Below are 13,127 nucleotides of genomic sequence, written 5' to 3'. Positions count from 1 at the left end.
ATCAGGACGTCAGTTGGACAATGCAAGTTCATGGAATGACTGATTCTATACAACTGTGCAAGCATTCACTTGGTGGATAAAGAGGAATAGTGTCTCCCTGATGGTCTAGTGGCTAGGATCCAACGCTCTCACCGTCGTGGCCCGGGTTCGATTCCCGGTCAGGGAAGAGTTTCATTAATGTACTCTGTATCTATTGTCAAAAATCATTGTTGATGACATAATTGAGGAAATGGCTGCTTTAAGATAAATAATTAAAAGCAGGTACATTTACACAATCAGTAGGTTTGGTGATGTTTAGAATGGATTAGGAAATACTCTGCAATCTGCTTAATTTGAAGTAGGCCAGATGAATCTTTGCTTTGGCCGGGAATCGAACCCGGGTCAACTGCTTGGAAGGCAGCTATGCTCACCACTATACCACCAATGCCACATAATTCAATGTAAAATCGTTATGATCGGAAAGATGCAATTACTGGTCATTCTTGGGGTTTGAAGTTTTACATTTTTATTGTGCACTGAACTAATTTGACTTGCACCATCAGTGACTGCTGACAAAGAGTCAGATCAGAAACCGTTGTCTGTGTTCAATTTGATCTACATTAAGAAGAAACTTAATCCACAGGAAGGCAACAAAATGTAATCAAAGAAAGACCTTTTGATTTTCAACATGACAGAGATGTCCACCCAAAAACCTATAGCAGTTCCAGTGCTAAAATAGTCTCCAACGCTGTACATTCCGTCAAATTCCATGACTGTTGACAGTCTGAGGCCATAGTATAGCTTTAGTTCACTATAGCTTTTGTTCACAACACAAAAAAACTTTTCCAGAATTTGGTTCTTAAAGTCTATGTGTTGCAATAAATATTTGCTCTTAGGCGTGCTTGACTGCTTGCTGAATTTAAGACAATTGAGCCTAATTGTAGATGTTCCAGAAGGCCATTTTACACACCGATGGGACTCTACGCACATTTTTGTGGCAAAAGAAATCCAAAATCAGGACGTCAGTTGGACAATGCAAGTTCATGGAATGACTGATTCTATACAACTGTGCAAGCGTTCACTTGGTGGATAAAGAGTAATATTGTCTCCCTGATGGTCTAGTGGCTAGGATCCGACGCTCTCACCGTCGTGGCCCGGGTTCGATTCCCGGTCAGGGAAGAGTTTCACTTCTGTACTCTGTATCTATTGTCAAAAATCATTGTTGATCACTTAATTGAGGAAATGGCTGCTTTAAGATAAATAATTAAAAATAGGTACATTTACACAATCAGTAACTTTGGTGATGTTTAGAATGGATTATGAAATACTCTGCAATCTGCTTAATTTGAAGTAGGACAGATGAATCTTTGCATTGGCAGGGAATCGAACCCGGGTCAACTGCTTGGAAGGCAGCTATGCTCACCACTATACCACCAATGCCACGTAAGTCAATGTAAAATCGTTATGATCGGAAAGATGAAATGACTGGTCTTTCTTGGGGTTTGAAGTTTTACATTTTTATTGTGCACTAAACTAATTTGACTTGCACCATCAGTGACTGCTGACAAAGAGTCAGATCAGAAACCGTTGTCTGTGTTCAATTTGATCTACATTAAGAAGAAACTTAATCCACAGGAAGGCAACAAAATGTAATCAAAGAAAGACCTTTTGATTTTCAACATGACAGAGATGTCCACCCAAAAACCTATAGCAGTTCCAGTGCTAAAATAGTCTCCAACGCTGTACATTCCGTCAAATTCCATGACTGTTGACAGTCTGAGGCCATAGTATAGCTTTAGTTCACTATAGCTTTTGTTCACAACACAAAAAAACTTTTCCAGAATTTGGTTCTTAAAGTCTATGTGTTGCAATAAATATTTGCTCTTAGGTGTGCTTGACTGCTTGCTGAATTTAAGACAATTGAGCCTAATTGTAGACGTTCCGGAAGGTCATTTTACACACCGATGGGACTCTACGCACATTTTTGTGGCAAAAGAAATCCAAAATCAGGACGTCAGTTGGACAATGCAAGTTCATGGAATGACTGATTCTATACAACTGTGCAAGTGTTCACTTGGTGGATTAAGAGGAAGAGTGTCTCCCTGATGGTCTAGTGGTTAGGATCCGACGCGTTCACCGTCGTGGCCCGGGTTCGATTCCCGGTCAGGGAAGAGTTTCATTTCTATATTCATTATCTGATGTCAAATATCATTGTTAATGACATAATTGAGGAAATGGCTGCTTTAAGATAAATAATTAAAAATAGGTTCATTTACACAATCAGTAATTTTGGTGATGTTTAGAATGGATTAGGAAATACTATGAAATCTGCTTAAATTGAAGTAGGACAGATGAATCTTTGCATTGGCCGGGAATCGAACCCGGGTCAACTGCTTGGAAGGCAGCTTTGCTCACCACTATACCACCAATGCCACGTAGTCAATGAAAAATCGTTATGATCGGAAAGATGAAATGACTGGTCTTTCTTGGGGTTTGAAGTTTTACATTTTTATTGTGCACTAAACTAATTTGACTTGCACCATCAGTGACTGCTGACAAAGAGTCAGATCAGAAACCGTTGTCTGTGTTCAATTTGATCTACATTAAGATGAAACTTAATCCACAGGAAGGCAACAAAATGTAATCAAAGAAAGACCTTTTGATTTTCAACATGACAGTGATGTCCACCCAAAAACCTATAGCAGTTCCAGTGCTAAAATAGTCTCCAACGCTGTACATTCTGTCAAATTCCATGACTGTTGACAGTCTGAGGCCATAGTATAACTTTAGTTCACAACACAAAAAAACTTTTCCAGAATTTGGTTCTTAAAGTCTATGTGTTTCAATAAATATTTGCTCTTAGGCGTGCTTGACTGCTTGCTAAATTTAAGACAATTGAGCCTAATTGTAGACGTTCCGGAAGGTCATTTTACACACCGATGGGACTCTACGCACATTTTTGTGGCAAAAGAAATCCAAAATCAGGACGTCAGTTGGACAATGCAAGTTCATGGAATGACTGATTCTATACAACTGTGCAAGCATTCACTTGGTGGATGAAGAGGAATAGTGTCTCCCTGATGGTCTAGTGGCTAGGATCCGACGCTCTCACCGTCGTGGCCCGGGTTCGATTCCCGGTCAGGGAAGAGTTTCATTACTGTACTCTGTATCTATTGTCAAAAATCATTGTTGATGTAATAATTGAGGAAATGGCTGCTTTAAGATAAATAATTGAAAATAGGTACATTTACACAATCAGTAGGTTTGGTGATGTTTAGAATGGATTAGGAAATACTCTGCAATCTGCTTAATTTGAAGTAGGCCAGATGAATCTTTGCTTTGGCCGGGAATCGAACCCGGGTCAACTGCTTGGAAGGCAGCTATGCTCACCACTATACCACCGATGCCACTTAATTCAATGTAAAATCGTTATGATCGGAAAGATGCAATTACTGGTCATTCTTGGGGTTTGAAGTTTTACATTTTTATTGTGCACTGAACTAATTTGACTTGCACCATCAGTGACTGCTGACAAAGAGTCAGATCAGAAACCGTTGTCTGTGTTCAATTTGATCTACATTAAGAAGAAACTTAATCCACAGGAAGGCAACAAAATGTAATCAAAGAAAGACCTTTTGATTTTCAACATGACAGAGATGTCCACCCAAAAACCTATAGCAGTTCCAGTGCTAAAATAGTCTCCAACGCTGTACATTCCGTCAAATTCCATGACTGTTGACAGTCTGAGGCCATAGTATAGCTTTAGTTCACTATAGCTTTTGTTCACAACACAAAAAAACTTTTCCAGAATTTGGTTCTTAAAGTCTATGTGTTGCAATAAATATTTGCTCTTAGGCGTGCTTGACTGCTTGCTGAATTTAAGACAATTGAGCCTAATTGTAGACGTTCCGGAAGGTCATTTTACACACCGATGGGACTCTACGCACATTTTTGTGGCAAAAGAAATCCAAAATCAGGATGTCAGTTGGACAATGCAAGTTCATGGAATGACTGATTCTATACAACTGTGCAAGTGTTCACTTGGTGGATTAAGAGGGAGATTGTCTCCCTGATGGTCTAGTGGCTAGGATCCGACGCTTTCACCGTCATGGCCTGGGTTCGATTCCAGGTCAGGGAAGAGTTTCATTTCTATATTCATTATCTAATGTCAAATATCATTGTTAATGACATAATTGAGGAAATGGCTGCTTTAAGATAAATAATTAAAAATAGGTACATTTACACAATCAGTAACTTTGGTGATGTTTAGAATGGATTAAAAAATACTCTGCAATCTGCTTAATTTGAAGTAGGACAGATGAATCTTTGCATTGGCAGGGAATCGAACCCGGGTCAACTGCTTGGAAGGCAGCTATGCTCACCACTATACCACCAATGCCACGTAATTCAATGTAAAATCGTTATGATCGGAAAGATGAAATGACTGGTCTTTCTTGGGGTTTGAAGTTTTACATTTTTATTGTGCACTAAACTAATTTGACTTGCACCATCAGTGACTGCTGACAAAGAGTCAGATCAGAAACCGTTGTCTGTGTTCAATTTGATCTACATTAAGATGAAACTTAATCCACAGGAAGGCAACAAAATGTAATCAAAGAAAGACCTTTTGATTTTCAACATGACAGAGATGTCCACCCAAAAACCTATAGCAGTTCCAGTGCTAAAATAGTCTCCAACGCTGTACATTCCGTCAAATTCCATGACTGTTGACAGTTTGAGGCCATAGTATAGCTTTAGTTCACTATAGCTTTTGTTCACAACACAAAAAAACTTTTCCAGAATTTGGTTCTTAAAGTCTATGTGTTGCAATAAATATTTGCTCTTAGGCGTGCTTGACTGCTTGCTGAATTTAAGACAATTGAGCCTAATTGTAGACGTTCCGGAAGGTCATTTTACACACCAATGGGACTCTATGCACATTTTTGTGGCAAAAGAAATCCAAAATCAGGACGTCAGTTGGACAATGCAAGTTCATGGAATGACTGATTCTATACAACTGTGCAAGCATTCACTTGGTGGATAAAGAGGAATAGTGTCTCCCTGATGGTCTAGTGGCTAGGATCCGACGCTCTCACCGTCGTGGCCCGGGTTCGATTCCCGGTCAGGGAACAGTTTCATTACTGTACTCTGTATCTATTGTCAAAAATCATTGTTGATGACATAATTGAGCAAATGGCTGCTTTAAGATAAATAATTAAAAACAGGTACATTTACACAATCAGTAATTTTGGTGATGTTTAGAATGGACTAGGAAATACTATGCAATCTGCTTAATTTGAAGTAGGACAGATGAATCTTTGCATTGGCCGGGAATCGAACCCGGGTCAACTGCTTGGAAGGCAGCTATGCTCACCACTATACCACCAATGCCACATAATTCAATGAAAAATCGTTATGATCGGAAAGATGAAATGACTGGTCTTTCTTGGGGTTTGAAGTTTTACATTTTTATTGTGCACTAAACTAATTTGACTTGCACCATCAGTGACTGCTGACAAAGAGTCAGATCAGAAACCGTTGTCTGTGTTCAATTTGATCTACATTAAGAAGAAACTTATTCCACAGGAAGGCAACAAAATGTAATCAAAGAAAGACCTTTTGATTTTCAACATGACAGAGATGTCCACCCAAAAACCTATAGCAGTTCCAGTGCTAAAATAGTCTCCAACGCTGTACATTCCGTCAAATTCCATGACTGTTGACAGTCTGAGGCCATAGTATAGCTTTAGTTCACTATAGCTTTTGTTCACAACACAAAAAAACTTTTCCAGAATTTGGTTCTTAAAGTCTATGTGTTGCAATAAATATTTGCTCTTAGGCGTGCTTGACTGCTTGCTGAATTTAAGACAATTGAGCCTAATTGTAGACGTTCCGGAAGGTCATTTTACACACCGATGGGACTCTACGCACATTTTTGTGGCAAAAGAAATCCAAAATCAGGACGTCAGTTGGACAATGCAAGTTCATGGAATGACTGATTCTATACAACTGTGCAAGTGTTCACTTGGTGGATTAAGAGGGAGAGTGTCTCCCTGATGGTCTAGTGGCTAGGATCCGACGCTTTCACCGTCGTGGCCCGGGTTCGATTCCCGGTCAGGGAAGAGTATCATTTCTATATTCATTATCTAATGTCAAATATCATTGTTAATGACATAATTGAGGAAATGGCTGTTTAAGATAAATAATTAAAAATAGGTTCATTTACACAATCAGTAATTTTGGTGATGTTTAGAATAGACTAGGAAATACTATGCAATCTGCTTAATTTGAAGTAGGACAGATGAATCTTTGCATTGGCCGGGAATCGAACCAGGGTCAACTGCTTGGAAGGCAGCTATGCTCACCACTATACCACCAATGCCACATAATTCAATGAAAAATCGTTATGATCGGAAAGATGAAATGACTGGTCTTTCTTGGGGTTTGAAGTTTTACATTTTTATTGTGCACTAAACTAATTTGACTTGCACCATCAGTGACTGCTGACAAAGAGTCAGATCAGAAACCGTTGTCTGTGTTCAATTTGATCTACATTAAGATGAAACTTAATCCACAGGAAGGCAACAAAATGTAATCAAAGAAAGACCTTTTGATTTTCAACATGACAGAGATGTCCACCCAAAAACCTATAGCAGTTCCAGTGCTAAAATAGTCTCCAACGCTGTACATTCCGTCAAATTCCATGACTGTTGACAGTTTGAGGCCATAGTATAGCTTTAGTTCACTATAGCTTTTGTTCACAACACAAAAAAACTTTTCCAGAATTTGGTTCTTAAAGTCTATGTGTTGCAATAAATATTTGCTCTTAGGCGTGCTTGACTGCTTGCTGAATTTAAGACAATTGAGCCTAATTGTAGACGTTCCGGAAGGTCATTTTACACACCAATGGGACTCTATGCACATTTTTGTGGCAAAAGAAATCCAAAATCAGGACGTCAGTTGGACAATGCAAGTTCATGGAATGACTGATTCTATACAACTGTGCAAGCATTCACTTGGTGGATAAAGAGGAATAGTGTCTCCCTGATGGTCTAGTGGCTAGGATCCGACGCTCTCACCGTCGTGGCCCGGGTTCGATTCCCGGTCAGGGAAGAGTTTCATTACTGTACTCTGTATCTATTGTCAAAAATCATTGTTGATGACATAATTGAGCAAATGGCTGCTTTAAGATAAATAATTAAAAACAGGTACATTTACACAATCAGTAGGTTTGGTGATGTTTAGAATGGATTAGGAAATACTCTGCAATCTGCTTAATTTGAAGTAGGCCAGATGAATCTTTGCATTGGCCGGGAATCAAACCCGGGTCAACTGCTTGGAAGGGAGCTATGCTCACCACTATACCACCAATGCCACATAATTCAATGTAAAATCGTTATGATCGGAAAGATGCAATTACTGGTCATTCTTGGGGTTTGAAGTTTTACATTTTTACTGTGCACTGAACTAATTTGACTTGCACCATCAGTGACTGCTGACAAAGAGTCAGATCAGAAACCGTTGTCTGTGTTCAATTTGATCTACATTAAGAAGAAACTTAATCCACAGGAAGGCAACAAAATGTAATCAAAGAAAGACCTTTTGATTTTCAACATGACAGAGATGTCCACCCAAAAACCTATAGCAGTTCCAGTGCTAAAATAGTCTCCAACGCTGTACATTCCGTCAAATTCCATGACTGTTGACAGTCTGAGGCCATAGTATAGCTTTAGTTCACTATAGCTTTTGTTCACAACACAAAAAAACTTTTCCAGAATTTGGTTCTTAAAGTCTATGTGTTGCAATAAATATTTGCTCTTAGGCGTGCTTGACTGCTTGCTGAATTTAAGACAATTGAGCCTAATTGTAGACGTTCCGGAAGGTCATTTTACACACCGATGGGACTCTACGCACATTTTTGTGGCAAAAGAAATCCAAAATCAGGACGTCAGTTGGACAATGCAAGTTCATGGAATGACTGATTCTATACAACTGTGCAAGTGTTCACTTGGTGGATTAAGAGGGAGAGTGTCTCCCTGATGGTCTAGTGGCTAGGATCCGACGCTTTCACCGTCGTGGCCCGGGTTCGATTCCCGGTCAGGGAAGAGTTTCATTTCTATATTCATTATCTAATGTCAAATATCATTGTTAATGACATAATTGAGGAAATGGCTGCTTTAAGATAAATAATTAAAAATAGGTTCATTTACACAATCAGTAATTTTGGTGATGTTTAGAATGGACTAGGAAATACTATGCAATCTGCTTAATTTGAAGTAGGACAGATGAATCTTTGCATTGGCCGGGAATCGAACCCGGGTCAACTGCTTGGAAGGCAGCTATGCTCACCAATATACCACCAATGCCACGTAATTCAATGAAAAATCGTTATGATCGGAAAGATGAAATGACTGGTCTTTCTTGGGGTTTGAAGTTTTACATTTTTATTGTGCACTAAACTAATTTGACTTGCACCATCAGTGACTGCTGACAAAGAGTCAGATCAGAAACCGTTGTCTGTGTTCAATTTGATCTACATTAAGATGAAACTTAATCCACAGGAAGGCAACAAAATGTAATCAAAGAAAGACCTTTTGATTTTCAACATGACAGAGATGTCCACCCAAAAACCTATAGCAGTTCCAGTGCTAAAATAGTCTCCAACGCTGTACATTCCGTCAAATTCCATGACTGTTGACAGTTTGAGGCCATAGTATAGCTTTAGTTCACTATAGCTTTTGTTCACAACACAAAAAAACTTTTCCAGAATTTGGTTCTTAAAGTCTATGTGTTGCAATAAATATTTGCTCTTAGGCGTGCTTGACTGCTTGCTGAATTTAAGACAATTGAGCCTAATTGTAGACGTTCCGGAAGGTCATTTTACACACCAATGGGACTCTACGCACATTTTTGTGGCAAAAGAAATCCAAAATCAGGACGTCAGTTGGACAATGCAAGTTAATGGAATGACTGATTCTATACAACTGTGCAAGCATTCACTTGGTGGATAAAGAGGAATAGTGTCTCCCTGATGGTCTAGTGGTTAGGATCCGACGCTCTCACCGTCGTGGCCCGGGTCCGATTCCCGGTCAGGGAAGAGTTTAATTACTGTACTCTGTATCTATTGTCAAAAATCATTGTTGATGACATAATTGAGCAAATGGCTGCTTTAAGATAAATAATTAAAAACAGGTACATTTACACAATCAGTAGGTTTGGTGATGTTTAGAATGGATTAGGAAATACTCTGCAATCTGCTTAATTTGAAGTAGGCCAGATGAATCTTTGCATTGGCCGGGAATCAAACCCGGGTCAACTGCTTGGAAGGGAGCTATGCTCACCACTATACCACCAATGCCACATAATTCAATGTAAAATCGTTATGATCGGAAAGATGCAATTACTGGTCATTCTTGGGGTTTGAAGTTTTACATTTTTATTGTGCACTGAACTAATTTGACTTGCACCGTCAGTGACTGCTGACAAAGAGTCAGATCAGAAACCGTTGTCTGTGTTCAATTTGATCTACATTAAGAAGAAACTTAATCCACAGGAAGGCAACAAAATGTAATCAAAGAAAGACCTTTTGATTTTCAACATGACAGAGATGTCCACCCAAAAACCTATAGCAGTTCCAGTGCTAAAATAGTCTCCAACGCTGTACATTCCGTCAAATTCCATGACTGTTGACAGTCTGAGGCCATAGTATAGCTTTAGTTCACTATAGCTTTTGTTCACAACACAAAAAAACTTTTCCAGAATTTGGTTCTTAAAGTCTCTCTGTTGCAATAAATATTTGCTCTTAGGCGTGCTTGACTGCTTGCTGAATTTAAGACAATTGAGCCTAATTGTAGACGTTCCGGAAGGTCATTTTACACACCGATGGGACTCTACGCACATTTTTGTGGCAAAAGAAATCCAAAATCAGGACGTCAGTTGGACAATGCAAGTTCATGGAATGACTGATTCTATACAACTGTGCAAGTGTTCACTTGGTGGATTAAGAGGGAGAGTGTCTCCCTGATGGTCTAGTGGCTAGGATCCGACGCTTTCACCGTCGTGGCCCGGTTTCGATTCCCGTTCAGGGAAGAGTTTCATTTCTATATTCATTATCTAATGTCAAATATCATTGTTAATGACATAATTGAGGAAATGGCTGCTTTAAGATAAATAATTAAAAATAGGTTCATTTACACAATCAGTAATTTTGGTGATGTTTAGAATGGATTAGGAAATACTATGCAATCTGCTTAATTTGAAGTAGGACAGATGAATCTTTGCATTGGCCGGGAATCGAACCCGGGTCAACTGCTTGGAAGGCAGCTATGCTCACCACTATACCACCAATGCCACATAATTCAATGTAAAATCGTTATGATCGGAAAGATGCAATTACTGGTCATTCTTGGGGTTTGAAGTTTTACATTTTTATTGTGCACTGAACTAATTTGACTTGCACCATCAGTGACTGCTGACAAAGAGTCAGATCAGAAACCGTTGTCTGTGTTCAATTTGATCTACATTAAGAAGAAACTTAATCCACAGGAAGGCAACAAAATGTAATCAAAGAAAGACCTTTTGATTTTCAACATGACAGAGATGTCCACCCAAAAACCTATAGCAGTTCCAGTGCTAAAATAGTCTCCAACGCTGTACATTCCGTCAAATTCCATGACTGTTGACAGTCTGAGGCCATAGTATAGCTTTAGTTCACTATAGCTTTTGTTCACAACACAAAAAAACTTTTCCAGAATTTGGTTCTTAAAGTCTATGTGTTGCAATAAATATTTGCTCTTAGGCGTGCTTGACTGCTTGCTGAATTTAAGACAATTGAGCCTAATTGTAGACGTTCCGGAAGGTCATTTTACACACCGATGGGACTCTACGCACATTTTTGTGGCAAAAGAAATCCAAAATCAGGACGTCAGTTGGACAATGCAAGTTCATGGAATGACTGATTCTATACAACTGTGCAAGTGTTCACTTGGTGGATTAAGAGGGAGAGTCTCTCCCTTATGGTCTAGTGGCTAGGATCCGACGCTTTCACCGTCGTGGCCCGGGTTCGATTCCCGGTCAGGGAAGAGTTTCATTACTGTCCTCTGTATCTATTGTCAAAAATCATTGTTGATGACTTAATTGAGCAAATGGCTGCTTTAAGATAAATAATTAAAAACAGGTACATTTACACAATCAGTAGGTTTGGTGATGTTTAGAATGGATTAGGAAATACTCTGCAATCTGCTTAATTTGAAGTAGGCCAGATGAATCTTTGCATTGGCCGGGAATCAAACCTGGGTCAACTGCTTGGAAGGGAGCTATGCTCACCACTATACCACCAATGCCACATAATTCAATGTAAAATCGTTATGATCGGAAAGATGCAATTACTGGTCATTCTTGGGGTTTGAAGTTTTACATTTTTATTGTGCACTGAACTAATTTGACTTGCACCATCAGTGACTGCTGACAAAGAGTCAGATCAGAAACCGTTGTCTGTGTTCAATTTGATCTACATTAAGAAGAAACTTAATCCACAGGAAGGCAACAAAATGTAATCAAAGAAAGACCTTTTGATTTTCAACATGACAGAGATGTCCACCCAAAAACCTATAGCAGTTCCAGTGCTAAAATAGTCTCCAACGCTGTACATTCCGTCAAATTCCATGACTGTTGACAGTTTGAGGCCATAGTATAGCTTTAGTTCACTATAGCTTTTGTTCACAACACAAAAAAACTTTTCCAGAATTTGGTTCTTAAAGTCTATGTGTTGCAATAAATATTTGCTCTTAGGCGTGCTTGACTGCTTGCTGAATTTAAGACAATTGAGCCTAATTGTAGACGTTCCGGAAGGTCATTTTACACACCGATGGGACTCTACGCACATTTTTGTGGCAAAAGAAATCCAAAATCAGGACGTCAGTTGGACAATGCAAGTTCATGGAATGACTGATTCTATACAACTGTGCAAGTGTTCACTTGGTGGATTAAGAGGGAGAGTGTCTCCCTGATGGTCTAGTGGCTAGGATCCGACGCTTTCACCGTCATGGCCCGGGTTCGATTCCCGGTCAGGGAAGAGTTTCATTTCTATATTCATTATCTAATGTCAAATATCATTGTTAATGACATAATTGAGGAAATGGCTGCTTTAAGATAAATAATTAAAAATAGGTTCATTTACACAATCAGTAATTTTGGTGATGTTTAGAATGGATTAGGAAATACTATGCAATCTGCTTAATTTGAAGTAGGACAGATGAATCTTTGCATTGGCCGGGAATCGAACCCGGGTCAACTGCTTGGAAGGCAGCTTTGCTCACCACTATACCACCAATGCCACATAATTCAATGAAAAATCGTTATGATCGGAAAGATGAAATGACTGGTCTTTCTTGGGGTTTGAAGTTTTACATTTTTATTGTGCACTAAACTAATTTGACTTGCACCATCAGTGACTGCTGACAAAGAGTCAGATCAGAAACCGTTGTCTGTGTTCAATTTGATCTACATTAAGAAGAAACTTAATCCACAGGAAGGCAACAAAATGTAATCAAAGAAAGACCTTTTGATTTTCAACATGACAGAGATGTCCACCCAAAAACCTATAGCAGTTCCAGTGCTAAAATAGTCTCCAACGCTGTACATTCCGTCAAATTCCATGACTGTTGACAGTTTGAGGCCATAGTATAGCTTTAGTTCACTATAGCTTTTGTTCACAACACAAAAAAACTTTTCCAGAATTTGGTTCTTAAAGTCTATGTGTTGCAATAAATATTTGCTCTTAGGCGTGCTTGACTGCTTGCTGAATTTAAGACAATTGAGCCTAATTGTAGACGTTCCGGAAGGTCATTTTACACACCAATGGGACTCTACGCACATTTTTGTGGCAAAAGAAATCCAAAATCAGGACGTCAGTTGGACAATGCAAGTTCATGGAATGACTTGATTCTATACAACTGTGCAAGCATTCACTTGGTGGATAAAGAGGAATAGTGTCTCCCTGATGGTCTAGTGGCTAGGATCCGACGCTCTCACCGTCGTGGCCCGGGTTCGATTCCCGGTCAGGGAAGAGTTTCATTACTGTACTCTGTATCTATTGTCAAAAATCATTGTTGATGACATAATTGAGGAAATGGCTGCGTTAAGGTAAA

The 13,127-nt window shown here is 39.2% G+C and overlaps 21 non-coding genes across 21 annotated transcripts; 12 read left to right on the top strand and 9 right to left on the bottom strand.

Annotated features, from left to right (window-relative positions):
- The first annotated feature begins 94 nt into the window (after positions 1-94).
- trnae-cuc (transfer RNA glutamic acid (anticodon CUC)) lies at positions 95-166 on the top strand. The gene has a single exon. It is a non-coding gene; the product is annotated as a tRNA-Glu (tRNA).
- Positions 167-355: 189 nt separating this feature from the next.
- Positions 356-427, bottom strand: trnag-ucc (transfer RNA glycine (anticodon UCC)). Its single transcript has one exon. It is a non-coding gene; the product is annotated as a tRNA-Gly (tRNA).
- A 659-nt stretch (positions 428-1,086) lies between these two features.
- On the top strand, positions 1,087-1,158 carry trnae-cuc (transfer RNA glutamic acid (anticodon CUC)). Its single transcript has one exon. It is a non-coding gene; the product is annotated as a tRNA-Glu (tRNA).
- A 189-nt stretch (positions 1,159-1,347) lies between these two features.
- On the bottom strand, positions 1,348-1,419 carry trnag-ucc (transfer RNA glycine (anticodon UCC)). Its single transcript has one exon. It is a non-coding gene; the product is annotated as a tRNA-Gly (tRNA).
- A 659-nt stretch (positions 1,420-2,078) lies between these two features.
- trnae-uuc (transfer RNA glutamic acid (anticodon UUC)) lies at positions 2,079-2,150 on the top strand. The gene has a single exon. It is a non-coding gene; the product is annotated as a tRNA-Glu (tRNA).
- Positions 2,151-2,339: 189 nt separating this feature from the next.
- On the bottom strand, positions 2,340-2,411 carry trnag-ucc (transfer RNA glycine (anticodon UCC)). The gene has a single exon. It is a non-coding gene; the product is annotated as a tRNA-Gly (tRNA).
- A 642-nt stretch (positions 2,412-3,053) lies between these two features.
- trnae-cuc (transfer RNA glutamic acid (anticodon CUC)) lies at positions 3,054-3,125 on the top strand. The gene has a single exon. It is a non-coding gene; the product is annotated as a tRNA-Glu (tRNA).
- Positions 3,126-4,306: 1,181 nt separating this feature from the next.
- On the bottom strand, positions 4,307-4,378 carry trnag-ucc (transfer RNA glycine (anticodon UCC)). Its single transcript has one exon. It is a non-coding gene; the product is annotated as a tRNA-Gly (tRNA).
- Positions 4,379-5,037: 659 nt separating this feature from the next.
- Positions 5,038-5,109, top strand: trnae-cuc (transfer RNA glutamic acid (anticodon CUC)). Its single transcript has one exon. It is a non-coding gene; the product is annotated as a tRNA-Glu (tRNA).
- Positions 5,110-5,298: 189 nt separating this feature from the next.
- On the bottom strand, positions 5,299-5,370 carry trnag-ucc (transfer RNA glycine (anticodon UCC)). Its single transcript has one exon. It is a non-coding gene; the product is annotated as a tRNA-Gly (tRNA).
- A 659-nt stretch (positions 5,371-6,029) lies between these two features.
- On the top strand, positions 6,030-6,101 carry trnae-uuc (transfer RNA glutamic acid (anticodon UUC)). Its single transcript has one exon. It is a non-coding gene; the product is annotated as a tRNA-Glu (tRNA).
- Positions 6,102-6,289: 188 nt separating this feature from the next.
- trnag-ucc (transfer RNA glycine (anticodon UCC)) lies at positions 6,290-6,361 on the bottom strand. The gene has a single exon. It is a non-coding gene; the product is annotated as a tRNA-Gly (tRNA).
- Positions 6,362-7,020: 659 nt separating this feature from the next.
- Positions 7,021-7,092, top strand: trnae-cuc (transfer RNA glutamic acid (anticodon CUC)). The gene has a single exon. It is a non-coding gene; the product is annotated as a tRNA-Glu (tRNA).
- Positions 7,093-8,012: 920 nt separating this feature from the next.
- Positions 8,013-8,084, top strand: trnae-uuc (transfer RNA glutamic acid (anticodon UUC)). Its single transcript has one exon. It is a non-coding gene; the product is annotated as a tRNA-Glu (tRNA).
- A 189-nt stretch (positions 8,085-8,273) lies between these two features.
- trnag-ucc (transfer RNA glycine (anticodon UCC)) lies at positions 8,274-8,345 on the bottom strand. Its single transcript has one exon. It is a non-coding gene; the product is annotated as a tRNA-Gly (tRNA).
- A 659-nt stretch (positions 8,346-9,004) lies between these two features.
- Positions 9,005-9,076, top strand: trnae-cuc (transfer RNA glutamic acid (anticodon CUC)). The gene has a single exon. It is a non-coding gene; the product is annotated as a tRNA-Glu (tRNA).
- Positions 9,077-10,257: 1,181 nt separating this feature from the next.
- Positions 10,258-10,329, bottom strand: trnag-ucc (transfer RNA glycine (anticodon UCC)). Its single transcript has one exon. It is a non-coding gene; the product is annotated as a tRNA-Gly (tRNA).
- A 659-nt stretch (positions 10,330-10,988) lies between these two features.
- Positions 10,989-11,060, top strand: trnae-uuc (transfer RNA glutamic acid (anticodon UUC)). The gene has a single exon. It is a non-coding gene; the product is annotated as a tRNA-Glu (tRNA).
- Positions 11,061-11,980: 920 nt separating this feature from the next.
- trnae-uuc (transfer RNA glutamic acid (anticodon UUC)) lies at positions 11,981-12,052 on the top strand. The gene has a single exon. It is a non-coding gene; the product is annotated as a tRNA-Glu (tRNA).
- Positions 12,053-12,241: 189 nt separating this feature from the next.
- On the bottom strand, positions 12,242-12,313 carry trnag-ucc (transfer RNA glycine (anticodon UCC)). The gene has a single exon. It is a non-coding gene; the product is annotated as a tRNA-Gly (tRNA).
- A 660-nt stretch (positions 12,314-12,973) lies between these two features.
- Positions 12,974-13,045, top strand: trnae-cuc (transfer RNA glutamic acid (anticodon CUC)). Its single transcript has one exon. It is a non-coding gene; the product is annotated as a tRNA-Glu (tRNA).
- The last annotated feature ends 82 nt before the right edge of the window (positions 13,046-13,127 follow it).

This window comes from Nothobranchius furzeri, chromosome 3, assembly GCF_043380555.1.
Source record: "Nothobranchius furzeri strain GRZ-AD chromosome 3, NfurGRZ-RIMD1, whole genome shotgun sequence".
In the NCBI taxonomy this organism is placed as follows: Eukaryota; Metazoa; Chordata; class Actinopteri; order Cyprinodontiformes; family Nothobranchiidae; genus Nothobranchius; species Nothobranchius furzeri.
Note: the sequence above shows the minus strand (reverse complement) of the source record. Positions and strands in the feature narration are given on the sequence as shown.